Genomic DNA, 25,435 nt, shown 5'->3' with positions numbered 1-25,435 from the left:
TCCAGAGTAGCTGGGATTACAGGCGCCTGCCACCATGCCTGGCTAATTTTTGTATTGTTAGTAGAGATGGGGTTTTACCTTGCTGGCCAGGCTAGTCTAAAACCCCTGACCTTGCGATCCACCCGCCTCGGCCTCCCAAAGTGCTGGGATTACACGTGTGAGCCACCGTGCCTGGCAGAAAACCTTTTTTGGTAACCTAAATGCATGTCTCCTTTGGTAGAGGAGCCAATGGCCCAGCATTTGACAGGAGGTATGAATGTAGGTATGTATAGGAAGAGGCCGACAGTACTCATGGGTTGAAAAATTGTGTTTGTTTTTAAAGTATCCTTTTCCAGCGCTGAAAGCGAGAAAGCAAAGAACAAAAAATTCACCTCAAGCACATCTGAGAGCCATAAGGTTAACAGCTGTCATGATACTGCTGCTAAAATTCTGAAAAGACAATGTCGGATCTAGACTTGCTGGGATAAAACACAGCTGGCCACAGCTGAAAGGCAGAAAAATACCCTCAGATCCTAAAGGAAAAATGAAAAGACAAAATTGCAGTCAATAATGCATTAATGAGGTGAACTCTAGTGTATATATACACACACACATACACACACACAGACACACACCCTATAAATTGCAGAAAGAATTTCACTCTGTAGAAAAGAAGGCTCAGAAAGATAAGTCCTAAGTGTTCAGTCTGATTCTCCACCAACCCCCACCCTCAGGAGTCTTCCAGTGGGCATTCTCCCGAGAGAGAAACTAGAATAGGCCAGAGCATTTAAGATGGTGCAACCAGTAGTTTATTAATTAATGTACAGGCAGGGCGCAATGGCTCACTCCTGTAATCCCAGCAGTTGGGAGGCTAAGGTGGGTGGATCGCTTGAGTTCGAGATCAGCCTGGATAACATGGCAAAACCCTGTCTCTAGAAAAAATTACAAAAATTAGCCAGGGGTGGTGATGCGTGCCTGTAGCCCCAGCTACTCAGGTGGCTAAGATGGCAGGATCACTTGAGCCTGGGAGGTTGAGGCTGCAGTGAGCCGTGATGGTACCACTGCACTCCAGCCTCAGTGACAGAGTGAGACACTGTCTCAAAAAAAAAATTAATGTACAAAGTGCCCCAACTTACAATGGGGTTGCATCCTGATAAACCCACCGTAAATTGAAGATACCTTAAGTCACAAATGTTGTTAATACACCTACCGAACACCATAGCTTAGCCTAGCCTACCTTAAACATACTCAGCATACTTACATTAGCCTACAGTAGGGCAAAATCATCTGGCCACACAACACATTGCAGAGTGTCAATAGTTTAGCCTCGTGATCATGGGGCTGACTGAGATCTGAGGCTCACTGCTGCTGCCCAGCATTGAGAGAGTGTCTTCCTGTATATTCTGGTATGATACCCAGGGAAAAGAGCACAGTTCAGAATTTAGTATGATTTCCACTCAACACATACTGCTTTCTCACCATTGTAAAGTGGAAAAGTCCTAAGTAAAACCATCATAAGTTTGGGATCATCTATATTGCTAATTAAGTGATAATTAATTGGTAAATAGTTCATTAGTAGCATAGTGACTTGGGGTAGTGGGCCTTATTTAATTGTATGAACTGTATCCAGGCTGGCCTCTCTACAGCATCCCAGTGAACAGTGGTCCATTCTAAGGTTGAATACCTCCAGGGACAGTGAGCTCATGAACCCCTTGCCTTCTAGGCAGTCCTTTCCCTCACTGAGCACAAATTAGCTTCCATAAAGCTTCTTGCCACTGGTCTAAGTTCTGCTCTTTGGGAGTCATCACCCTCAGGAAAGAACAAACAAGGTGGCACAGCAAAGGATCCTGTGGAAAAAATCTGCTCTGAAATTCCAGAGGAAGAGATCTGCTCAGACAGATCTTTTCATGGGAACCCTCACTGTGCCACTTTGAAGGGCATTACAACATCTCCTCTATGTCTTTGGATGTCTTTGGAATAACCCCAGTTGGAAGGGATGGTGGTTTTGGAATGTTAACTAGAGGAAGCACATTCAGGAGTAAAGCAAGGGCAGGATTATGGAGCTGAGAGCCTAATCTTATAGAAAACTTCTGCAACCCCATTCCCCTGGCTGTGTCCCATTGAGATACACATTCGCATACAATCTATTTTTAAAAGGACATTCCCTGCCCCGCACGGTGGCTCATGCCTGTAATCCCAGCACTTTGGGAGGCTGAGGTGGGCAGATCATTTGAGGTCGGGAGTTTGAGACCAGCTTGGCCAACATGGTGAAATCCCATCTCTACTAAAAATACAAAAATTAGCCAGGCGTGGTGGCCTGCGCCTGTGATCCCAGCTACCTGGGAGGCTGAGGCAGGAGAATAGCTTGAATCCGGAAGGCAGAGGTTGCGGTGAACCGAGATCGCACCACTGCACTCCAGGTTGGGCAACAGAGTGAGACTCTGTCTCAAAAAATAAAACGACATTGCCCTTTCTTCCTCGGTGCTGCCTATGGAGGTGGCAGCAACCCCCTACTCACATCATGGCTGCCCTCAGATCCCTCCTGAAGCCCAAGATTTTCAAAAAGAGGAACAAGACATTCATCCAGCAGCAGTCAGACTGATATGTCAAAATTAAGTGTAACCGGCAGACACCTAGAGGTATTGACAACAGGATTCAGAAAAGGTTCAAGAGCCAGCTCTTGATGTCCAACATTGGTTATGGGAGCAACAAAAAGACAAAGCACATGCTGCCCAGTAGCTTACAGAAGTTCCTGGTCCACAACGTCAAGGAGCTGGAAGTGCTGCTGAGGTGCAACAAATCTTACTGTGCTGAGATCGCTTACAATGTTTCCTCCAAGAACCACAAAGCAATTGTGGAAAGAGCAGCCCAGCTGGCCATCAGAGTCACCAGTTACAAAGCAAGGCTATGCAGCAAAGAAAATGAATAGACAGCCCATGTGCCCATTTTATTTCTGTTTAAATATAAACTGCCAAAAAAAAAAAAAAAGGAAAGAAAAAGAAAAGAAAAGGACATTGCTACAAGAACCACTGTGAAATCATAGGCCCATATGCTAAAACGGCTGTGGGAGACAGCTGAGTCCATCTCTTCTCGCATTTTGCAGATGGAGACGCTAAGGCCCAGAGAAGGAAACAGAATTGCCAAAGGTTCTATAGTGAGTTCATGGGAGGGGCAAGACTAATGAGAAAAGGGACATCTCTTGGACATCACTGGGCACTGTGCTTTGCGTACATGATCACCTTCCATCCTCAAAACAAACCTGTGCAGCAGGTTTTGTTAGTACTCCGGGTTCACAGATGAAGCCTCAACTCTGAGGCTCAGACACTGGGAAGTTGCCCAGGATCACACAGTTAGGAGATGGCAGAGCTGGAATTTGAAAGCCAGGCTGATTTTCCACACAAATCGTTTGACCACTAACACTTTCGGGTTGCCTAAAACCCAGGCCCCGTCTCCCCACTCCCCTAAGTCCACTCTATCCCCGTAGTCCTCCATTATGTTACATTGACTCCTAAAGAAAAAAGATCCAGATGGTCACAGCTCTGGAGGATTTGCAAAGCACTTCTGTGCCTTCCTGCACATCATCTCAGGAGATCCTGATACCAGACCGAGCTTGCAGCCTGGGCAGAAATAGCATGCTCATTTCACAAAGCAAGAACTGTTGGGTTTCCTTCAATCTAATGATTTCACCACTATCTGTGCGATAGCTGAGCAAAGTCAACAGGTTGATAAACTCCTGTGGTAGGAATGGGGACCCATGACCTGCCAATAGGGAAGAACAGACATATGGAACTTGGCCAGGGAAACTTAATCCAGAAGAAAAAAGTGTATTTTCTCTCCTTATATGTTTTAAATAGAATAATGAGATAATCCTGATTTTAAAAACTCAACTCTGGTGTTTACATTTTAATTTATTCTCAGAAGGGTAGGAGGGTCTAGAGGAAATGCAAAATGTGAGTCTTATTTTATGAGTTGCTATGGCAAGCCACATTTAATCCCGTTCTGCAGTGAAAGGATTTACGAAGGATACAACACAATGTACCTGTCTGTTGCCTTCATTGTATTTTTTCCCAGATTTTTATTTAGTTTGCAATGTTACAACAATAAGGGAAATTAAAAGGAAAGAAAATTATCCATAATCCTACCACCCTAACAAATGAACTGTTCAGTGTTCCTCTTACTTCAGGCAAAATTTACAAAGGTGATTTATGAGTGTAGTTACAGCCTCGCATTCATTCGGCTTTCTCACTTGACAGTTTATCATTATAATGCCACAGGTTTTCATGATTATCATTTAAAAATAAATGTTTTAATAATTATTTTAATGGCTGCTTAATACTCTTTTAAGTGGATATATCATTCCCCAGTATTATATATTTAGAAGGACTCCAGTTTTTCACTATCACAGATAATCCCAAAGTGCATGTCTTCATACATATCACATTCTCCTATTTTTGTCATTTCTTTAAAATACCCAGATCTAGATTTGCTGGGTCAAAGGGCCGAATGCTTGCATGGCTCTTGATATATATGGGGAAATCGCTTTGCCAAAGGCTTTTATACATTTACTTTGCCTCTAGTAATGGATGAGGAGGATAGTCTCATACCATGCTCTTGCCACAACCAAGGGAAATCTAGCAACAAATGAAATGTAACTTGATAAGAAATGTTTTTACTTCATTTTGACAAATGGCTTGACAAGCCTGTCGCAGGCTCTCTATTCTCTTATCTCTGTTGCTGTCATAAATTAAGTGCCTATACCAAGAATTTGGGAAAGTGCCAAAGCAATTATTATACCCATTTTATAGCTGAGGAAACTGAGTCTCAAACCAGGGTTTTCCCCAATAGGCTGGACAGTGAGTAAGTGGAAGTGCTGAGACTTTGGTAATATCATCAACTGTCGTGAACCAAAGATGATGCATTGGTTTCTTATAACCTCCTGGAATGTCTTCCGGGGTTTGTTTTGTTTTTTAATTCCCCAGGTTTTTGGAGAAGCTGGGAAACGTGTTTACATCAGGTATGTTTGTAACTTCTCTTTAACAAGTATCATCGTCCTCTGCCAGCCTCCAATTGCTACTTAAAGCACGTGCTTAGTTTGGAGGAGACTTTTGATATATTTTTTTTGCTGTCTCACCTTCAAAGCTGGAAGGAATGTCAGAGAGAATCTCATACCACTGGCTTATTTTGGACATGGAGAAACTGAGGCCCAAAGAAGAGAAAGGACTTGCCCAGTTTCATTCACAGAGCTGGCAGCAGAGTTAGGATCTATGCCCTGGTTTAAAATGTTGCCTAGAGCACATCAGTGGGTCACTTGTGTTTTGTGAGATATTCGTAAGTATAGTTTCTTTTTTCTCACTCCTGTTGCCCAGGTAAGAGTGCAGTGGCACAATCAAGTCTCATGGCAGCCTCAACCTCCCGGGCTCAAGTGATCCTCCTGCCTCTTTTTTTTTTTTTTTTTTTTAATTTTCTGTAGAAATGAGGTTTCACTATGTTATCCAGGCTGGTCTCAAACTCCTAGGCTCAAGCGATCCTCTTGCCTCAGCCTGCCAAAGTGTTGGGATTTCAGGCGTGAGCCACTGCATCTGGCCTATAAGTGAATATTTTTTAAAAGCAGTGAGAACTATCTGAGAAACACTAGATACCTTATGTTTCTTTTGGAATTCCCTGGTGAAACAAGTCTCGGTAACACTAAGCTAATGTGAAACAGATTTATTTATTAAAGGACTTCCCAAAGTGTAATACCCCAAATGACATTTGTTTATTTTTATCTTGTTTTGGTGGGGTTTTTGTGTGTGTGTGTGTTTTGGTCATTGTTGTTTTATGTTGAGCAAATATTTTCTTTTTACTAGATTTTACTTTTAAATTATAATTTGCTCTTCTTTTTGGACTAGGGAGTACATACATATGGCTCAAATTTAAAAGGTACAGAGAGAACCTGAGGGAAAGTCTCTTCCTACCTCTGCCCCTCAACCACCCGGTATACCTCCCTGGTAACCTTGTAATCAGTGTTACCGTATTCTTGCAGAGTTATGTTTCCGCTTAGTGATATATCTTGGTGATTGTTCCACACTGGTACTTTAAGGGCTTCCTTGTTCTTCTTTGTGTATTTTTCCTGCAGCGCGGTATTCTGATCGATACGCATTTAAATCTCCAATTGGAAGATAGTCTCTACCCTTGGGGAGCATACAGTTTCCTGCAAAAATGAGGTGTGTTCATTATGGCTGCTGAAAGAAGGGAGCAGGTGCACTGGGAAGAGATAGGAAGTGTGGTAGGCAAGCAGAGGAAAGAGGTCACTCTGAGTTGAATTTGGATATTGGATGGGAGCTGGGACCTGAGAAACTGCCTGTTGCAGGTGAGTCTCTGGCTGATGGACAGTGACAAACTGTCTTTTGTTTTAAAACAAAGAAGGTCAACATGTGTATAGATCTGGCCAACATGAACATTTAGCTGCTGAGCCCAAAAGCTTGATTTTTATTAGCTATATTTGTTGCCCATATATTGGAACAGATCTTAAAGTGGAAGTCAGATGTGTATTATCAGATACCATTTGGAGTAATGAGTGTATTTTCCTAATCTTTCCAACACCAACCTAAAAACTCATCTCAAAAGCATGCATACTAATTAATTTGTTTTCCATATAGTAATAAGATTAACAACCTCGCATTTACACGGGGTACTGAGTCATGCTCAAATAAAACAAGTTCTAATGAGAAAAATTGAATGCGGCAGCAAATCATGTCCCACCCGGCAATTCAGGTTTATGTGTGTTTGTCTGTCTTTGCTACACGTATTTTTGTCAGGATCTCACTGTAAACAAGATGATTTCTTTCATGTTGGGTTAGTCTAGGTAAATTTGTTTAATGAACAACAAAGTCATTGTAAACATTGCACAAATCTGAGTGCCTGGCAGCATGGCTAGGAATGTTTTAAGCTGCTTCAAAAATGAAACGTGTTCACCAAAAAAAACAATATTGAGAGAAAACACTATTAATATGTCAAGGCTCTTAGACATGCAGCCTGGCTCAATTCTATTCTGAACAATAGAAGAATTTGTGATGGGATGACATGTGATCTTGCACAGTCACCCTACCTCGCCGAATCTGGGCCTCAGTTTCTTCCTCTGTTAACTGGATAGCATCCACCTGCTAATCATCAGTATCAGCTGGAAGTGGAGGGTAGGAAGTGGGAGCTTTAAAATATACACATGGCCAAGCTGCCCTACTAAATTCCAGTTCTATCAGACCCCAAAACCCTAATCTCTGGGGTCTGGGGTCCCAGGATCTACATTTTTAAAAACAAATTTTTCATGTGATTTGATGATCAGGCAGGTTTGGGACCCTCTGAACTAGACAGATTACCACTAAGATCTTTTCCAGATTTCATGACCATCAAAACTGATGATTCTAAAAACTCATCTTGGAAAATACTGTTGTGTGTCTGGGCAGAAGAAGAACACTGGTAAGGGAGGCAGGATTCTGGATTCGAGTCCTAGGGCTCCCCTCAAGCTATCCAGGGGACACTGGAAAAGCCATGCCAGGCGCAGTGGCTCACGCCTGTAATCCTAGAACTTTGGGAGGCTGAGGCGGGTGGATCACCTGAGGTCAGGAGTTCAAGAGCAGCCTGGCCAACATAGTGAAACCCCATCTATACAACAATACAAAAATTAGTCGGGCATAGTGACAGGTGCCTATAATCCCAGGTACTCCGGAGGCTGAGATGGGAGAATCACTTGAACCCGGGAGATGGTGGTTGCAGTGAGCCAAGATCACACCACTGCACTCTAGCTTGGGCAGCTGAGCAAGACTCCCATCTTAAAAAAAAAAGCCACTTCACTCTGGACCTTAGTCTCTTTATCCACAAAGTAAAGGCACTGGAGCAGGCAGTCTCAGGGCCTTCCTGTCACATTCTGCAGCCTAATTCTGATTCCTTTGGGATTCATTGCACATAAATCCTTTGGTGACTGAATACAGAGACTGGTCAGGGAGGCTGGTTGGGTTCATCTGCGGTAGCCTACCCATTCTTCCTGAGGCCTAGGGAGTCTCTTCTGCCTTCTACCCTTGGTGGGCCCCACCCCTCCAGCTCTTTCAGAGGAGCTGAGGGTGTGTTCTGGCCCAGAGCCAGGCACCTCCTCAACCCCTACTCCTTTCCTCCATTTAGGACTCAACTTATTCCAGCTTTTTCTGTTCCTCCAAGACAAGATCTACAAAAGATCCACTGATACCTTATCCCTCAGAGATCCCCTACATAGTAAATCCCCAAAAGTATCTGAGAAATGAGAATGATTGAGTGAATGAATGTCACAGGATAGTCCTTCCAGCTGTTTTTTTTGTTTTTTGTTTTTTGTTTTTTGAGACAGAGTCTTGCTCTGTTGCCCAGGCTAGAGTGCAGTGGCACGATCTTGGCTCACTGCAACCTCCGCCTCCCAGGTTCAAGTGATTCTCCTGCCTCAGCCTCCCTAGTAGCTGGGATTACAGGTGCCCGCGACCATGCCCAGCTAATTTTTGTATTTTTAGTAGAAACGGGGTTTCACCATGTTGGCCAGGATGGTCTCAAACTCCTGACCTCATGATCCGCCCGCCTTGGCCTCCCAAAGTGCCGGGATTACAGGCATGAGTCACTGTGCCTGGCTTCCAGCTTTAACATTCAATGCCTCTATCCCTCTCTGTCCTCAGAGGGTTCATCCTCAGTGAGGTGAAAGAGGACAAAGTCTTGTCAGGTCTAGATACAGCATAGGACCATGCAAAGAGTGGGCCGCTTCAGCCAAACGTCGAGCCTGTCAGTTTTACTAACTTCATGTAAATGGGATTATACTGGATGTATTCTCTGTGTCTTGTTTTTCACTCAAGATTATATTCTATATCCTTACTAGGATGGGGATTATCAGGGATCACTTTTAATTATTCATTAAACTATATACATAGGCTTTATGCATTTTCAGTATCTGCACTATACTTCACAATAAAAGAAGAATTCAGGGAACCCAAGACAATTACCATTTGTTTTCAACTGACAACCTAGAATGAATGTTCTCTTTTAGTCTTAAAAAAAAAGTGGTTGGGTGTAGTGGCTCACATCTGTAATCCCAGAACTTTGGGAGGTGGAGGCAGGAGGATCACTTGAGACCAAGAATTCAAGACTAGCCTGGACAACATGGCAGATCCTCATCTCTACAAAAAATAAAAAATTAACTGGGCAAGGTAATGCCTGTAGTCCCAGCGACTCGGGAGGCTGAGGCAGGAGGATCACCTGGCAGCAGTAAGCCAAGATCACGTCACTGCACTCCAGAGTGACAGCCTGTCTCAAAAAAAAGAAAAAAGTGACCTGGAACCTGCAAGATCTTCACAAAAGGTAAGAACCTTGGGGACGTTTTTCACCTGGGAACTTTACCTGAAAGCTTGCCGTTTTTTCACCCCTTGGCGAGTATTCAGTCAACAGAAGCATTGCCCTCACTTTATGGGTCACACATCACATGGGACTGTGTCTCTCCTACCAAGTGGTCTAATCTATCTGAGCTTTAGTTTCTTCATACGGAAAACGATGATGTCACTGGCAGCATGGTGGGGGTTGTGGAGGATGCCGACATAAATGAAGTATGAGGACACGACTTACCATACTCTATGATTGGGTCTAAATCTGCACATGTGGCAAGGTAAATGGAAAATGGGGGTTATATGCTTTGTGTTGATAAACCTGAGAAAGAGTTTGGGGAAATCATTTTCCACTAGGAGACCCAGTTCAGCAACACTTTAGTGTTACCTGCCTGGGCTGCCTCATGCATTGCTCTGTGGGGAGTCAGGGTTTAATGAAGTGGGATAAACCACACACACACATTAGTTAGCATCAGCACAGGCAGGATTAACTTTACACTCCATTTGCAAGAGGAAAGCTCCTCTCCTAGAGTTTGTTATAAAGGGATTTAGAATCACAGAATGATAGAGCTGGAAGAGAGCCCCTAAGACATCATCATAATCCTACCCTGTCATTTTACAAAGGGTCAAACTGAAGTCCAGAGAGCAGAAGAGACCTGTCCAAGGTCACCTACTGAATTAGCACAGAGCTCAGGTTGGACCCCAGTCTCCAGATCCCCAGGCCGGCATCCTCTCAGCTTTCTCCTGTATTGCTTAACCACTGCCTTGTAACAAAGGTAGGGTAGCACATTTCTCTTTCTGGCTTTGCTCTATACCCCTTGATACTCACACCCTCCATATTCAGTTTTCATGGTGTATGAGCAAGATTTGTATGTACCCAGCTGAGCCAGCCTCCCTCATGTCAGTGTAGCTTTGCACTTGCTGTTTCCTTTGTCTTCATTGGTCTTCCCTCTATTCTTTCCAGAGAGATTCTAGTCAGTGTTGCCTTCCCCAGGAATTCGCTGAACCATGCCCTCTCCCATCTCTCTAGACTTTGAGCTCCTCTAGAGTAGGGACTACATCTTTGTATCTCACTGCCTAGCAGAGGAATGGCATGTGGCAGACACAGGGTAAAATTTGTCGAATGAATAAATGGCCAGATAAAATAATAATTAAATGCACAAATGAATGAATGACGTGAAACGCAGGTAGGAAGCAGTATGGGTCTCAAACAACCTGGAGCTCTTAACAACTTGCCAATTTAGCTCAAGTCCTTTCTTGTGGAGCTCTGGCCTGTTCTGGATGTTTTCCACGACTACCATGGTCCATGACCTGCCTCCTTTGGATGGCCTGGACTCTGACCACATATCACTGAGCTGAATCTACCGTAGCCCTGGGCTTTCATCTCAGGCCCCAGATAGACTGTCAATGAGCCATCAGTTCTGTCCTTGCCACCATCTTCAACCAGTTTTCCCAGGGCTGCCTGCACTGGGGGATACACCTAGGAAATTTCCACGTGAGACGTGAAGCCTGTTTCTTCAGGGTGACCGTGCCCCTCAGGGTGGAGTGCCAACACAGATTCCCCATGGGCATCTCAATTCTAGCAACTTGATTAGAGAAGGCACCTTCAGATGTCCCTCGTTTATATAGACTCCTGAGAGGGAAAGTTGGGAGTGTGTATAAGTACCTATATACATGTATTTGACTGGGATAGGCATTGAAGTAGAAGTCAGGAGACTAGGGGTTCAGCCCCAACTTTGTCAGCACGGCAAAATGGTTAAGCATGTGGACTCTGGAATTGTACTGCTGGGTTAGAATCCCAGCTCTCGCACTTACTAGCTGTTCAGCCTTGGGGAGGTTACCTAACCGTGGTGTGCTTCATTTCCCCACCTATAGAATGGAGACAATGATATTCCCTGCCTCATAGAGCTGATGTGAAGAACACATGAGGTAGGCTGGGCTCCGTGGCTCACACCTGTAATCCCAGTGCTTTGAGAGGCCAAGACGAAAGGATCGCTTGAACCCAGGAGTTTGAGGTTACAGTGAACTATGATCATGCCACTGTACTCCAGTCTGGGTGACAGAGTGAGACCCAGTCTCTGGAAAAAAAAAAAAAAGAATATGTGAGGTAATATATGTAATGTGTTTAGAATAGCGCCAGGCACATATTAAGTGTTAAATAAATGTTAGGAATTATTATTTTCTCAGACCCTTAGTTCTTGTTATTCCTTCTGCCTAGAATGTTCTACTCTGGCTTTCTGCATGCCCAGCTCCTTCTCCTTCAAGTCTCCACTTAATGTCGTCTCCTCAGGGAGACCTTCCTTGACCTTACCTAGAATATATTTTCCCCCTCACCCCTGCATCACTGAATACATGGAGAATGGACCAGGGTGTTTCTAAATCCCTTCTGGTTCTTATCTTGTGTATTTTCCACAATGTTATTTTTTAGGCACAGGCTTCCTCCCATAAGCCTAGGCTATTCATTTATGTGATTAACACAGAGTAACAAACTTGTAAACTGCAGGCATATTTGATTTGGAACAAGCTGAGTGGGCCACTGATTGTATTTCCAGTTTGCATCTGTTCCTTCTTGTTACATCTTTACTTCTGTGCCAGGAGTATCATTGCCAAAAGTGGTCAGAGACTTAAAAGTTTACTTTTTCCTTTTGGCGGCATCAGTAAACTGAATTATTAAAGTTTTGTCTTCCCTCTTTGAAACTCCCAAAAGAAAAGAAATCACAAAAACAAATCTTGGCATACAAAGAAAATGAGACAAAGAATGTAATCATAATACTAGCGAATGGTTTTCAGACTGACATCTGTACATTAAGAATATGTAAAAATACCAATTTCATGCTCTGACAACTTATTCTGCATCAGGGGTGGGGTAATGCCTTGGGAATGCCAAATGTCAAAGCATTACATAATGTCAGCTATTCATGTGCTTCTTTGATGAGCTATCACTGGGAATGGGAATTCCTTAAGGGAGAGATGTCTTAAAAAGTGGAGGGGAGAGGGAAAGCATAAGAAAAGGAAAGAAAGGAAGGAAAGAAAGGACAAAGGAAGAGAGATGCTGTCAAAATCATAATGAGTAATTGTGTAAAGAAAAGTTAATGTGTGTGTGTATATATACATATATATATATATAAGTTTTTTTTTTTTTTTGAGACAGAGTCTCCCTCTGTCACCCAGGCTAGAGTGCAGTGGCTCAATCTCAGCCCACTGCAACCTCCAACTCCTGGGTTCAAGTGATTCTCATGCCTCAGCCTCTGAGTAGCTGGAATTACAGGCATGTGCCACCAAACCCAGCTAATTTTTGTATTTTAGTAGAGACGGGGTTTCACCATGTTGGCCAGGCTGGTCTCAAACTCCTGACCTCACGTGATACACCCACTTCGACCTCCTAAAGGGAGGAGATTACAGGTGTGAGCAATCATGCCCTGCCTATATATTTTTAAACAGTACATACAATCCCAAATCTAAGCCACCATATGTGGGGTTTACTTATCTCTGTTTTGATTTTCCACAATTAGAACATGCACGTTTAATTTCTTTTCTTTCATAGGTGTTGCTTTTTTTTTTGCCTGAATTTTTGTAACATCCACAGAAATCCAAGTGAAAAATGTTTCCATCATCCTATTGCTCCAAGTAATCAAACTTGCTGATTATTTTCTGATCTGTTCTAGTTTTTGTCCAAATGTATAATATCCCACAGTGGCTATGATAAGCAAAAATTCACATGCCTTCTAAAATTGTATCATAGGAATATCCCCACATTATTACATGGACTTCATAATGACCACCTTAATTATTTAAGACTATTCTGAAGTATACTCACTTGTACTATAATTTACTTACCCATTCTCATGTTATGGTACTTTAGGGTACCTCCCCACTTTTTATAGTACCTATTAAATGTCTTTCACATTCAACATACTTTTAATGCATTCAACAAACTCTTTTTTTTTTTTGAGAGGGGTTTGTCTCACTTTGTCACTTAGGCTGGAGTATAGGTGGTAAGATCTCAGCTCACTGCAACCTCAGCCTCCCAGGCTGAAGCGATCTTCCCACCTTAGCCTCCTGAGTAGCTGGTACTACATGCATGTGCCGCCATGCCTGGTAATTTTTATTTATTTATTTATTTATTTTTTTGGATTTTTGGTAGAGACAGGGTTTCGCCATGTTGCCCAGGCTGGTCTTGAACTCCTGAGCTCAGGCAATCCTCCCACCTTGGCATCCCAAAGTGCTGGGGTTACAGGCATGAACTACCACCCTTGGCCCGCATTGAACAAACTTTTATATGACATGTGCTGTGTTCGACAGTAGGGATTATCTGGAAGGATCCTGCTTCAGGGTCTAGGGACGGAGATGGACAAATGGACACACAACTGCAATTCAGAGCTCCAGTGCCTTGCTTCCCAAAGTGCGGTTCATCGACAAGAAGCATCAGCATCACCTGGAAGCTTCTTAGAATGGAAACTCTCAGGCCTCGCCCTAGACCTACTGAATGAGAATCTGAATTTTAACAAGATCCCCAGATGATTCATGTGTACATGAAAAGCTTGAGAAATCTGCCAATCCAGGGTTTTCTACCTCGATGGGTCACTTGATTGATAATTCCCGGTCTCTTCAGCCTCTTCTCTACTTTTCCACAGCCATAAGCATGCTCAGGTCTCTCTTACCTTAAAAAATCCAGTAAAAAATCTACAAACCTCCCTTGACTTGGGTCCCTCTCTAGTATGGGCTTCATAAGAAGACCTTCTGTGTGTTCCTCCGTAATCGTATCTCCCACACCCTCCTCAATCCAGAGCACTCTGATTTCTGCTCCCCACTTCACTCAGACTGCTCTGAAGATGGGCTCCAGGGCCCCCCTAGCTCCCCACACATCCAGTGGCCTCTCTAGTTTTCATTTCCCTTTCTTTCCCAGTGTTATCAGACACCACAATCAATTCTGTCTCCCAAACTCTCTTCCCAAAGTCACCAGTCCCTCTCAGTTTTCTCCTATTTCTCTTACCATGCTATCCAATCCTTCCCCCTCAATCCTTCAGCTCCCTGGTCTGCCTCTTAAACCTTGAGGTTCAACTCCAGGGTGCTGTCCTTGATTCTCTTCTCACTCTACACATTGCCCCTCAATAAGTTCATTCCTGCCTGAGATTGCAATGATCAGCTCTCGGCTGATGACTCCCCAATACACAACACATGTAGATGCAGAGCTCTCTCTTCCTGTGCCTTTCTTCTCTCTCCAATTGCCCACCAGGCTTTAGCACCTGGATGTCCCAGCACTTCAAAGTCAGTGAGTTCAAGAGCGGTCCCCTTAAACATCTACCATTTCTCTGGTTTCTCTGTCTCAATAAATGGTTTCACCAGCCACCCAGTGATTCTCCCCTCCTCCCCCACCCCCAACAAGTCACTATGTACTGTTGATTCTCTCTCTGCTCCATCTCTCAGATCTATACCCCATGTCATTCCCCTGATTTAGTTCTTGTCACCTCTCTCCAAGATGACTACCACAGTTGCTCAACTGGTCTCCTTGCCTCTGCTCCCACCCTCAACACCCCAACCTTCTCCAATCTAAAGTGATGGTATTATTTATAATACGAAAATATGATCCTTTGTTTTTTTGAGACACGGTGTGTCACTCTGCTTCCAAGGCTGGAGTGTAGGTGACATGATCACGGCCCACTGCAGCCTCATCCTCCCTGGACTCAGGCAATCCTCCCACCCCAGCCTCCCAAGTAGCTGGGACTCCAGGCATGCACACCCCCATGCCCAGCTAATTTTTGTGTTTTTTGTAGAGACAGGGTTTCAACATTCTGCTAGGCTGGTCTTGAACTCCTGGGCTCAAGCAATCTGCCCATCTTGGCCTCCCAAAGTGCTAGGATTATAGGCATGAGCCACCGTGCCTGGCCTCGAAAATATGATCTTAACATATCTCTGTGACTGCTGTTAAATCTTTCCAAGGATGTCCAGACATATTCAGTCAAAACCTCAGAGAGGTAGGATGAAGACGGGAGTTTTGCTGTTCCGTTCTCCCTCAACTGCAAATTACTGGCCAACAAATAACATCCTTGGGCCAGGCGCAGTGGCTCATGCTTGTAATCCCAGCACTTTGGGAGGCCAAGGCAGGAGGATTGCTTGAGCCCAGGAGTTCAAGACCAGCCTGGGCAACATAGTGAGACTGTCTCTTTTAAATAATAATAATAAAATAAATAATAAAGAAAAAAAGACAAATAACATCTTTGGCCCTGCACTTCAGGCACTACAGAACCAGCAGAGTCCTTGGGAATTAAAAGAATACTCCCTTCCGGCCGGGCACAGAGGCTCACGCCTGTAATCCCAGCACTTTGGGAGGCCAAGGCAGGCGGATCACGAGGTCAGGAGATCGAAACCATCCTGGCTAATGTGGTGAAACCCCGTCTCTACTAAAAATACAAAAAAATTAGCCGGGCGTGGTGGCGGGCGCCTGTAGTCCCAGCTACTCGGGAGGCTGAGGCAGGAGAATGGCGTGAACCGGAGGTTGCCGTGAGCTGAGATTGTACCACTGCACTCCAGTCTGGTGACAGAGCTAGATTCTGTCTCAAAAACAACAACAACAACAACAACAACAACAACAACAAAAACTCCCTTCCTACTGCACGGTCTGTGATAGACTTTAGAACAGCACAGCACCCTGCAGAGAGAGGCTACTAAAGTAGGGGAGTTCTTAAAAACTAGCACATTGACTCTGCCAGCCCAGATATGGCCAAAAGATTCTACTACTTTCCCTTTCTTGGAGCATGTGTCTCCAGGCCACAGAGACCCCATGTAGTGGCATGCTAATAACTGGCTCTCAGGGGGAGAAAGTCCAGATGTAAAGCAACTGCTGATTTTCATAGTATATAAATATTCCCACAGTGGTTGATTTCAAGTTACCACCTCGATGGTGTTGAACACTTTGTTGGGAAGAGAGGTGCAGCAGCACATCATTATATAGCATCTCCACCATACAGATAAAATAGAGGTAACTTACCTTTAGAGCTAAGACAATAGTACAATAATTAGGGCTGGGCGTGCTGGCTCATGCCTGTGATCCTAGCACTTTGGGAGGCTGAGGCAGGAGGATCGCTTGAGCCCAGGCATTTGAGACCAGTGTGGGCAACACAGGAAGACCCATCTCTACAAAATGTTAAAAAGTAAAGTAGCAGGCATGGTGGTGAACATCTATAGCTCCACTTTCTCAGGAAGCTGAGCCGAGAGGTTCACTTGAGCCCAGGAGTTTGAGTTTACAGAGAGCTATGATTGTGCCACTGCACTGTAGCCTTGGCAACAGGGCAAGACTGTGTTCCAAAAACAAAACAAAACAAAACAAAACAACTAGAATTAGGAAGTGAATTTTGAATATTTATTACCATTTGAAAAATATAACTTTTTTTTTTTTTTTTTTTTTGTGACAGGGTCTCACTCTGTCGCCCAGACTGGAGTGCAGTGGTGTGATCTCGGCTCACCACCACCTCTGCCTCCCGGGTACAAGTGATTCTCCTGCCTCAGCCTCCCGAGTAGCTGAGATTACAGGCAGGCGCCACTACCGCCCAGCTAATTTTTGTATTTTTAGTAGAGATGGGGTTTCACCATGTTGGCCAGGCTGGTCTCAAACTCCTGACCTCAAATGAGCCACTTGCCTCAGCCTCCCAAACTGCTGGGATTACAGGCATGAGCCACTGCACCCAGGCTGAAAAATATAATTTATTGAATTGTAAGTTTATATAATTTAATTTATAAGAATGAGTGGGCTTAACAACCAGCTTGCAAAATTCCTTAAGATTTGACAATCAGTTGTCATGAGCCAGTCTGAGTTAGCTCAGGCACAATGCTGCCTCTATCCCACCGTAACTGTGTTACCCCTCGCCTGGTCTCAGGCAATAGTCTCCCAACTGGCTTCACCTCCAGTCTCACCTTCCCCACACTAGCCATTAGAAAGGGTGTAAAAAACATGTAATTGACCACATTACTCTTCTTAAAACCTTCCATGGGTTTTGATTGTCCTGAGGATAAAATCCTGTTCCTTACCTACCATACCTGGACTTTTTGACCAGACCCAAACCTTCCTCTGTAGCTTCCCAGTAAGTCTATTCTTTCACGGTGTTTTCCTCTCTCCCTCCATTCTCCAACATGCTGTGCTCCAGTCAGGCCAGCTCACTTGCAGTTTCACAGACACACAAAGCTGAGTCATGCCTCTATGCCATGGCTCTGGCAGAGCCTAATGGCTGGTGAGCTTCAGCCTGATCCTGGTTTCTGCACAGAGAACACTCACTCTTACGTCAAGATTCAGAGAATCACTTGTACAAACTTTTCTCATTCTCTTAGTTACATATGAACTCCTACTCTTGTGTTGCCATGAGCTCCATAATACTTCTCTCTTAGAAGCTGTGAGTACCTCACTTCACATTTCTTTTTCTTTTTTTGTTAGTAGAGATGAGGTCTTGCCTTGTTGCCCAGGCTGGTCTTGAACGCCTGGCCTCAAGCAATCCTCCTGCCTTGGCCTCCCAAAGTGTTGGGATTACAGGCATGAGCCACCGTGTCTGGCTGCATTTATTTATATATCTGTTTTTTTCTATCGGATTATAAACACTGAATATAGGACTGGAGAAGATACCTACAGAGCAGGAGCTCAAGTAAGTATCTGTTAAATGACCAAACGAATGAGGGCCAAGGAAGCTCTAAAGTTGAGGTCTCAAGGGCCTGGATACAAAGACGGTGTGGTGAAGACCGGGAGGCTGGATCAGTCCTGTTCTCGCTCTTGCTTAATCAAAGAAGGCATGTCTTCCTGCTGAGAAAGAGGAACTTAGCATTGGAAGGGAATTTGAAGGTTCTGTAGCTCTCAGGAAGAATCAGTTTCTAATTCTGACACATACTACAACATGGATGAACCTTTTTTATTTTTTCAGACAGGGCCTTGCAAGTTGGTACCACTTGCATTCCAGGCTAAAATGCAAGTGGTATAAACACAGCTCAATGCAGCCTCGGCTTCCTAGGCGCAAGTGATCCTCCCACCTCAGCCTCCCAAGTAGCTGGGACAACAGGCACACATCACCGTGTCTGGCTAATTTGTATAGTTTTTGTAGAGACGAAGTCTCGGACATTGCCCAGGCTGGTCTCAAACTCTGCCCCAAGTGATCCTCCTGCGTTAGCCCCCCAAAGTGTTGGGATTACAGGCATGAGCCACCTCACCTAGCCCTGGATAAACCTTGAAGACATTATGCTAAATGAAATAAGTCAGACACAAAAGGACAAATAGGGTCGGGCCCAGTAGTGCACGCCTGTAATGCTGACGGCACGTGCCTGTTTTCCCAACTACTTGGGAGTGTGAAGTGGGAGGATCACTTGAGCGTGGGAGGTGGAGGCTGCAGTGAGCTGAGATCATGCCACTGTACTCCAGCCCGGGTGACAGAGCCAGACCCTGTCTCAAAAAAAAATAAAAAGGACAAATATTATGTGATTCCACTTATATAACGTACCCAGAACAGTCAAATTCTTAGAGCTGGAAAGTAGAATGGTGGTTGCCAGGGACCAAGGAAAGAGGGGAATGGGGAATTATTGCTTTCTGGGTACAGAGTTTTAGTTTGGGAAGACGAAAAAGCTCTGCAGATGGATGGTAGTGATGGTTGTATAGCGATGTCAATGTATTTAATGCCACTCAGCTATACTCTTAAAAATTATTAAATCGGTAATTTTTTTTTTTTTTTTTTTTTTTGAGACAGGGTCTCTGACTCTGTCACCCAGGCTGGAGTGCTGTAGGGCGATCATAGCACACTGCAGCCTCAACCTTCCAGGCTCAATCAATTCTCCTACCTCAGCCCCACAAGTAGCTGAGACTATAGGAACATGCCCCAACACCAGGATAATTTTTTTTTTTTTTTTGAGATGGAGTCGCCCTCTGTCACCCAGGCTGGAGTGCAGTGGCATGATCTAAGCTCACTGCAACCTCCACCTCCCAGGTTCGAGCAATTCTCCTGCCTCAGCCTCCCAAGTAGCTGGGACTACAGGCACGCACCACCACACCTGGCTAATTTTTATATTTTCAGTAGAGACGGGGTTTAGACATGTTGGTCAGGCTGGTCTCAAACTCGTGACCTCAAGTGATCTGCCCGCCTCGACCTCCCAAAGTGCTGGGATTACAGGCATGAGCCACCATGCCCAGCCTATTTTACCACAATTTTTTAAAAAGGAGAATCACTCTGTCTCAAAAGAAAAAAGGAAAAAAAAAAAAAAAAAGGAGAATCAGTCCCTGGATCTGAGGACCTGAGTCTAGGGGATCAGAGGAGGAGGGTGGGGGTGAAAATAGAGCACTGATGGGACTTCTTTTATGAATGGCCTCTCTGCCTTCCTCCCTCCCTTTTCCCTCCAACACTGGCTGGGCCATGTGCTATTTTGGGGGAAAATGCATGTCCTTGTGTGCACTCAGAGATGAATAAGACAGAGCACCTGCCCTGGAGGAGTCAGTGGTACAAATAAGTCAGGGAGGAAGTATGTAAGCCAATTTCACAGATGGAATGATAAGTAAAATTATACGTCATGACCCTAAATCTTCCCATTCTCCTCCTTTCCCCTCTGACCTCAGTGCATGCTTCTGAGTCTCCATAAGAGGAAACTGCACAATATTCCTTGAATCAAGGTTAGACGAGAAGATTTAATAGCATTAGGAGAAATATCTGGGTCCAATTATGGAGCTTTAAATGCAGCCTTTATATTTCACACTTGGAATTAAGGTTACTGAATTCTCTAGATGTTTTCAAACAAGCCAAACTATCGCACAGATAACAGGAGAGTAATTGGAAATGGACCGAGAGAGACCTTGAGCATAAGCAATCTGAGGAAACAGTTTAAACAAGCCCACAGTATCCTTTGCAGAAGATCTATTAGCAATGGATGCATACGTCGAAGAATCTTAGAATTGGGGAGCTTAACAGGACCTGCCTTGGCAATTATGAAGTCTGTTTCCTCATTTTACAGATGAGGAAACTGAAGGGCACAGAGAGAAAGTGGCTTGAAAGTTCACACAGGAAAATTATGTCATACCTGGCACAATAATCCTGTCCTTTGACTTTTAGTTGAGGGCTCTTGATTTTTCTGCTCACCTGTTGCTTTGCTTCAATAAAATGTTGTAAAGTTTCCTTTATAAGTACGATTTTCTCTTCTAATACTGGAATGAGTCAGAGAGGGAGAAGTAAGTCCTTGCAAATGATAAATATATACTGCTATGGGTTGAATTGTGTCACCCCAAATGATATGGTGAAGTCCTAAACCCTAATATCTCAGAATGTGACCTTATTTGGCTGGGCGTGGTGGCTCACACCTGTAATTCTGGCATGTTGGGAGGCCCAGGTAGGCAGATTGTCTGAGCTCAGGAGTTGGAGACCAGACTGGGCAACATGGTGAAACTCTGTCTCTACTAAAAACACAAAAAAATTATCTTTAGCTGCTCTGGAGGCTGAGGCACACGAATCGCTTGAACCCAGGAGGTGGAAGTTACAGTGAGCTGAGATTGCACCACTGCACTCCAGCCTGGGTGACAGAGCAAGACTCTGTCTCAAAAAAAAAAAAAAAAAGTGACCTTATTTGGAAACCAGCGTCATTGGAGATATCAGTTAAGATATGATGGGTTCTTAATTCAGTATGACTAATGGACTTATAGGAAGAAGAAGGAGACATGCAGGGAGAAGATGTAGCCATGTGATGACAGAGGCAGAGGTTGGAGTGATGCATCTACAAACCAAGGATTGCTAAGAACCTACAGAAGCCAGGAAGAGGCAGGGAGGGTTCTTCCCTAAAGCCATCAGAGAGCATAGACCTGCCAACATCTTGATCTCAGACTTCTAGCCTCCAAAACTGTGAGAAAAGAAATTCTTGCTGTTAAAACAAGTTAAAAAAAGTCACCCCATTTTTTTCATAATTTGTTGTGGGAAGCCCTAGGAAATGAATACAGTACATAAATGTTGCCAGCATGTGAGTTTCCTTGGGCCAAAAGAAGTGGGTTTCATCAGGCCTTGGGGTAGAGGCAGTTATGAAACAAAAGTTGGACTGGGCTCGAATATTTGGTAGCAATAAGCCCCAAAGTTCAAGCAGCCAGCATGTCCTAATCAGATTCTAATCTGGGATACTAACAATGGATGATGAGCAGAATCAGAAGCAAAGGTGGAGGAAATATTTGTCTTCCCATTTGAAGAAGTTGCAATTCCAAATCTTCGATTCAGCAACTCTGATTGGGAAACGAAGTTTTATGGTTTATGCAAGTTGCATCTCTCAGGTACACATAGCTGACATGAAAAGCAGCAAGTTCTCTTCCTTGTTCCCACTAAACTCCTCCTACCCCATAGCTAGTCACAGACTTCTATATGATCCAAAGCCGGAAAAGATTATAAGGTGGTTGCTAAAACCTCACTCACTTTGGAGTGTTGCTGGACCACTGCAGGCTGACGGCAGTCCAGAGAGATGTGCCCATTTACTCAGTGTTAAGTCTTTGAATTAGAGTCTCCGCAGGAAACAGGTGTACATTCTAAATGAGGAACTGAGGAAGGTTTCATGAAAGGACGGTTTACAGAGGGGTGGGCAGTGCTAGGGAAGACAACAAGGTATGGTACCCTAGGGCTAGCCATTGCAGGGAGCATTCACCTTTTAGTTACACCTAAAAGGGCAAGGAAGGGAGGGAATGGCTGTATGAAGAAGGTCACCTGACAGGAACTGTGGTCTTTTGTAGAGGAACACAATCAACTCATGCAGACGCAGCAGAGAGGGAGCCAGCACACTAACGGTGTGACTTCATTCCCCTCCTGTCCTCTTAAATTTAGCCCATGCTGCCTATTGTCCAACCCCAACCAAAGACCGAAAGACAAGGAAGCTCTTCATACTTAATGGTGATAGACTGAAAGCTTTCCCCCTAAGAGCAGAAACAATATAAGGATGCCTGCTTTCATCACCGCTACTCAATATGGTACTGGGAATCCTAGCAGTATGGGAAGAAAAAGTAAAACACTTTCATCATTTGAAATCACAATAGTCATCCAAACTGGAAAGGAAGAAATATTTATAGTTGTAGAAGACAGGATTCCACATATAGAAAATCCCAAGGAATACACAAAAGATCTATTAGATCTAGTAAGTGAATTTAGCAAAGTTGCAGGGTACAAGATGAGCTCACAAAAACCAGTGGTGTTTATATACATTATCAAAAAACGATCCTAAAAAAAAATTCCAGAAGAATAAAATACAATTCTTAGGAATAAATTTAACCAAGGAGGAAAGACTTGTACACTGAAAGTTATAAAACTTCTGAATAAAATTTAAAAAGACCTAATTTAATGTAATGAAATTCCATTGTTATATATCAGAAAACGTATGGCAATACTCCTAAAATGATCTACGGATTCAATGGAATCCCTATCAAAACTCCAATAGCCATTTTTGCAAAAACGGAAAGATTGATCCTGAAATTTATAGGAAATTGCGTGGGGCCCCAAACAGCCAAAACAATGTTGAAAAAGAGAAACAAAGTTGGAGAACTCCCACTTTCTGATTTCTTTCTTTCTTTCTTTTTTTAAGAGATGGAGTCTTGCTCTGTCACCCAGGCTGGAGTGCAGTGGCGTGATCTTAGCTCACTGCAACCTCTGCCTCCCGGGTTCAAGCAATTCTCCTTCCTCAGCCTCCTGAGTAGCTGGGACTATAGGTGCACATTGCTGCTCCTGGCTAATTTTTTGTATTTTAGTAGAGACAGGGTTTACTACAAAACTACAGTAATCAAAGCAGTGTGATACCATCATAAGGATGGACATATAGACCAACAGAATAGAGTTGAGAGTCCAGAAATGAACCCAAACACCTATGGTCACCTGATTTTCAACAAGCGTGCCAAGAACATTCAATGGGGGAATAAACAGTCTCTTCAAAATAAGTGCTGGGAGAACTGGAAAACTACATGCAAAAGAATGAAGTTGGATCCCTACCTCACTTCATATACAAAGAGTAACTTGAAATGGATCAATGACCTAAATACAAGAGCTGAAAGTATAAAACTACATTAGAAGAAAACATAGGGGTAAATCTTTATGAGTTTGGATTTGGCAATGGATTCTTAAAAGACCCCAAAGCACAAGCAACAAAAGAAAAAATAGATCAATTAGATTTCACAAAAATTAAAACTTTTGCAAATCAAAGGATATTATCAATAAAGTGAAAAGGCAACCTACAGAATGGGAGGAAATATTTACAAACCATATCTCATAAGGGTTTAGTGTCCAGAATATATAAAGAATGCTTACAATTTGAAACAAAAATACAAACAATTTGCAAATGGGTAGTGAGGCCAGGCATGGTGGCTCGTGCCTGTAATCCCAGCACTTTGGGATGCCAAGGCAGGTGGATCACCTGAGGCCAGGAGTTCAAGACCAGCCTGGCCAACATGGTGACACCCCATCTCTATTAAAAATACAAAACTTAGCCAGGCATGGTGGCTCCTGCTTGTGATCCCAGCTACTGGGGAGGCTGAGGCAGGAGAATCACTTAAACCAGGAATTAAACGGAGGTTGCAGTGAGCTGAGATCATGCCACTGCACTCCGGCCTGGGCGACAGAGTCAGACCTGTCCCCTGCCACCCCGCCCTCAGAAAAAGAATGAAGCACTGATACACGCTACAACTTGGATGAACCTCAAACATTTTTGTGTTACGTAAAAGGAGCCAGACACAAAAAGTTACATATTGTATGATTCCTTATACACGACGTACCTTGAATAGGCAATTCCCTTGAGACAGAAAGCAGACTCCTGGTTGTCAGAGAATGAGGAAGGGGAGATGGGGAGTTATTACTTAAAGCCTATAGAATATTCTTCTGGGGGTGATGAAAAAGTTTTGAAACCAGAGAGAGGTGGTGGTGGTTGTATTAGGTTGGTGCAAAAGTAACTGCCGTTTTTGTCAAAACTTTTAATTACTTTTAATGGCAACTACGTTGCGCCAACTTAATGCAACATTGTGAATGCACTAAATGCTGCTGAACTGTACACTTTTAAATGATTAATGGGGCAGGGCTCCGTGGTTCCTGCCTGTAATCCCAGCGCTTAGGGAGGCTAAGGAAGGGGGGGATCACCTGACGCCAAAAGTTTAAGACTAGTGTGGGCAACCTAGCAAGACCTAGTCTCTACAGAAAATTTAAAAATTAGCTGGGGGTGGTGGGGTATGCCTGTAGTCCCAGCTACTCGGGCCGCTGAGGTAAGAGGACTGCTTGAGCCCAGGAGTTAAAGGTTACAGTGAGCTATGATTTTGCAACTGCACTCCAGTCTAGGCAATGGACAAGACCCTGTCTCTTTAAAAAAAAAAAAAAAATAGCTGGGCGCGGTGGCTCACGCCTGCAAGCGCAGCACTTTGGGAGGCTGAGGCGGGCAGATCACAAGGCCAAGAGATCGAGACCATCCTGGCCAAAATGGTGAAACCCCATCTCTACTGAAAATACAAAAATTAGCTGGGTGTGGTGGCACATGTCTGTACTCCCAGCCGCTTGGGAGGCTGAGATAGGAGAATTGCTTGAACCCGGGAGGCAGAGGTTGCAGTGAGCCAAGACTGCGCCACTGCACTCCAGCCTGGCGACAGAGTGAGACTCCATCTCAAAAAAAAAAAAAAAAAAAAAAAAGCTGCGTGCAGTGGCTCACACCTGTAATCCCAGCACTCTGGGAGGCAGAGGCAGGCAGATCACCTGAGGTCAGGAGTTCGAGACCAGCCTGGCCAACATGGCAAAACCCCGTCTCTACTAAAAATACAAAAATTAGCTGGGTGTGGTGGCAGGTGCCTGCAGTACCAGTTACACAGGAGGCTGAGGCAGGAGAATCACTAGAACCTGGGAGCTGGAGGTTCCAGTGAGCCGAGATTGCACCACTGCACTCCAGCCTGGGCAGGCGACAGAGGGAGACTCCGTCTCAAAAAAAAAGAAAGAAAGAAATGCAGAACTATATTCTGTCTATGTGGCATGCACTTTATGTAAAGACAAGTTGAAAGTAAAAGGATCAAAAACAATGTACTATGTAAATAGTTACAAAGGCTGCAGAGACTATACTAATATCAGCTAAAGTAGACGTCAAGAAGACAGTATTAC

The 25,435-nt window shown here is 44.0% G+C and overlaps 1 long non-coding RNA gene and 1 pseudogene across 1 annotated transcript; one reads left to right on the top strand and one right to left on the bottom strand.

The window, feature by feature from the left end:
• Positions 1-403: 403 nt before the first annotated feature.
• LOC129524738 (uncharacterized) lies at positions 404-16,558 on the bottom strand. Its single transcript, XR_008668624.2, has 4 exons — positions 16,333-16,558; positions 5,989-6,169; positions 1,241-1,382; positions 404-512 (listed from the first exon to the last, which is right to left on the bottom strand). It is a non-coding gene; the product is annotated as an uncharacterized lncRNA (long non-coding RNA).
• Positions 2,501-2,908, top strand: LOC101125119 (large ribosomal subunit protein eL32-like; annotated as a pseudogene).
• Positions 16,559-25,435: the final 8,877 nt, after the last annotated feature.

Source organism: Gorilla gorilla, chromosome 13 (assembly GCF_029281585.2).
Source record: "Gorilla gorilla gorilla isolate KB3781 chromosome 13, NHGRI_mGorGor1-v2.1_pri, whole genome shotgun sequence".
In the NCBI taxonomy this organism is placed as follows: Eukaryota; Metazoa; Chordata; class Mammalia; order Primates; family Hominidae; genus Gorilla; species Gorilla gorilla.
Note: the sequence above shows the minus strand (reverse complement) of the source record. Positions and strands in the feature narration are given on the sequence as shown.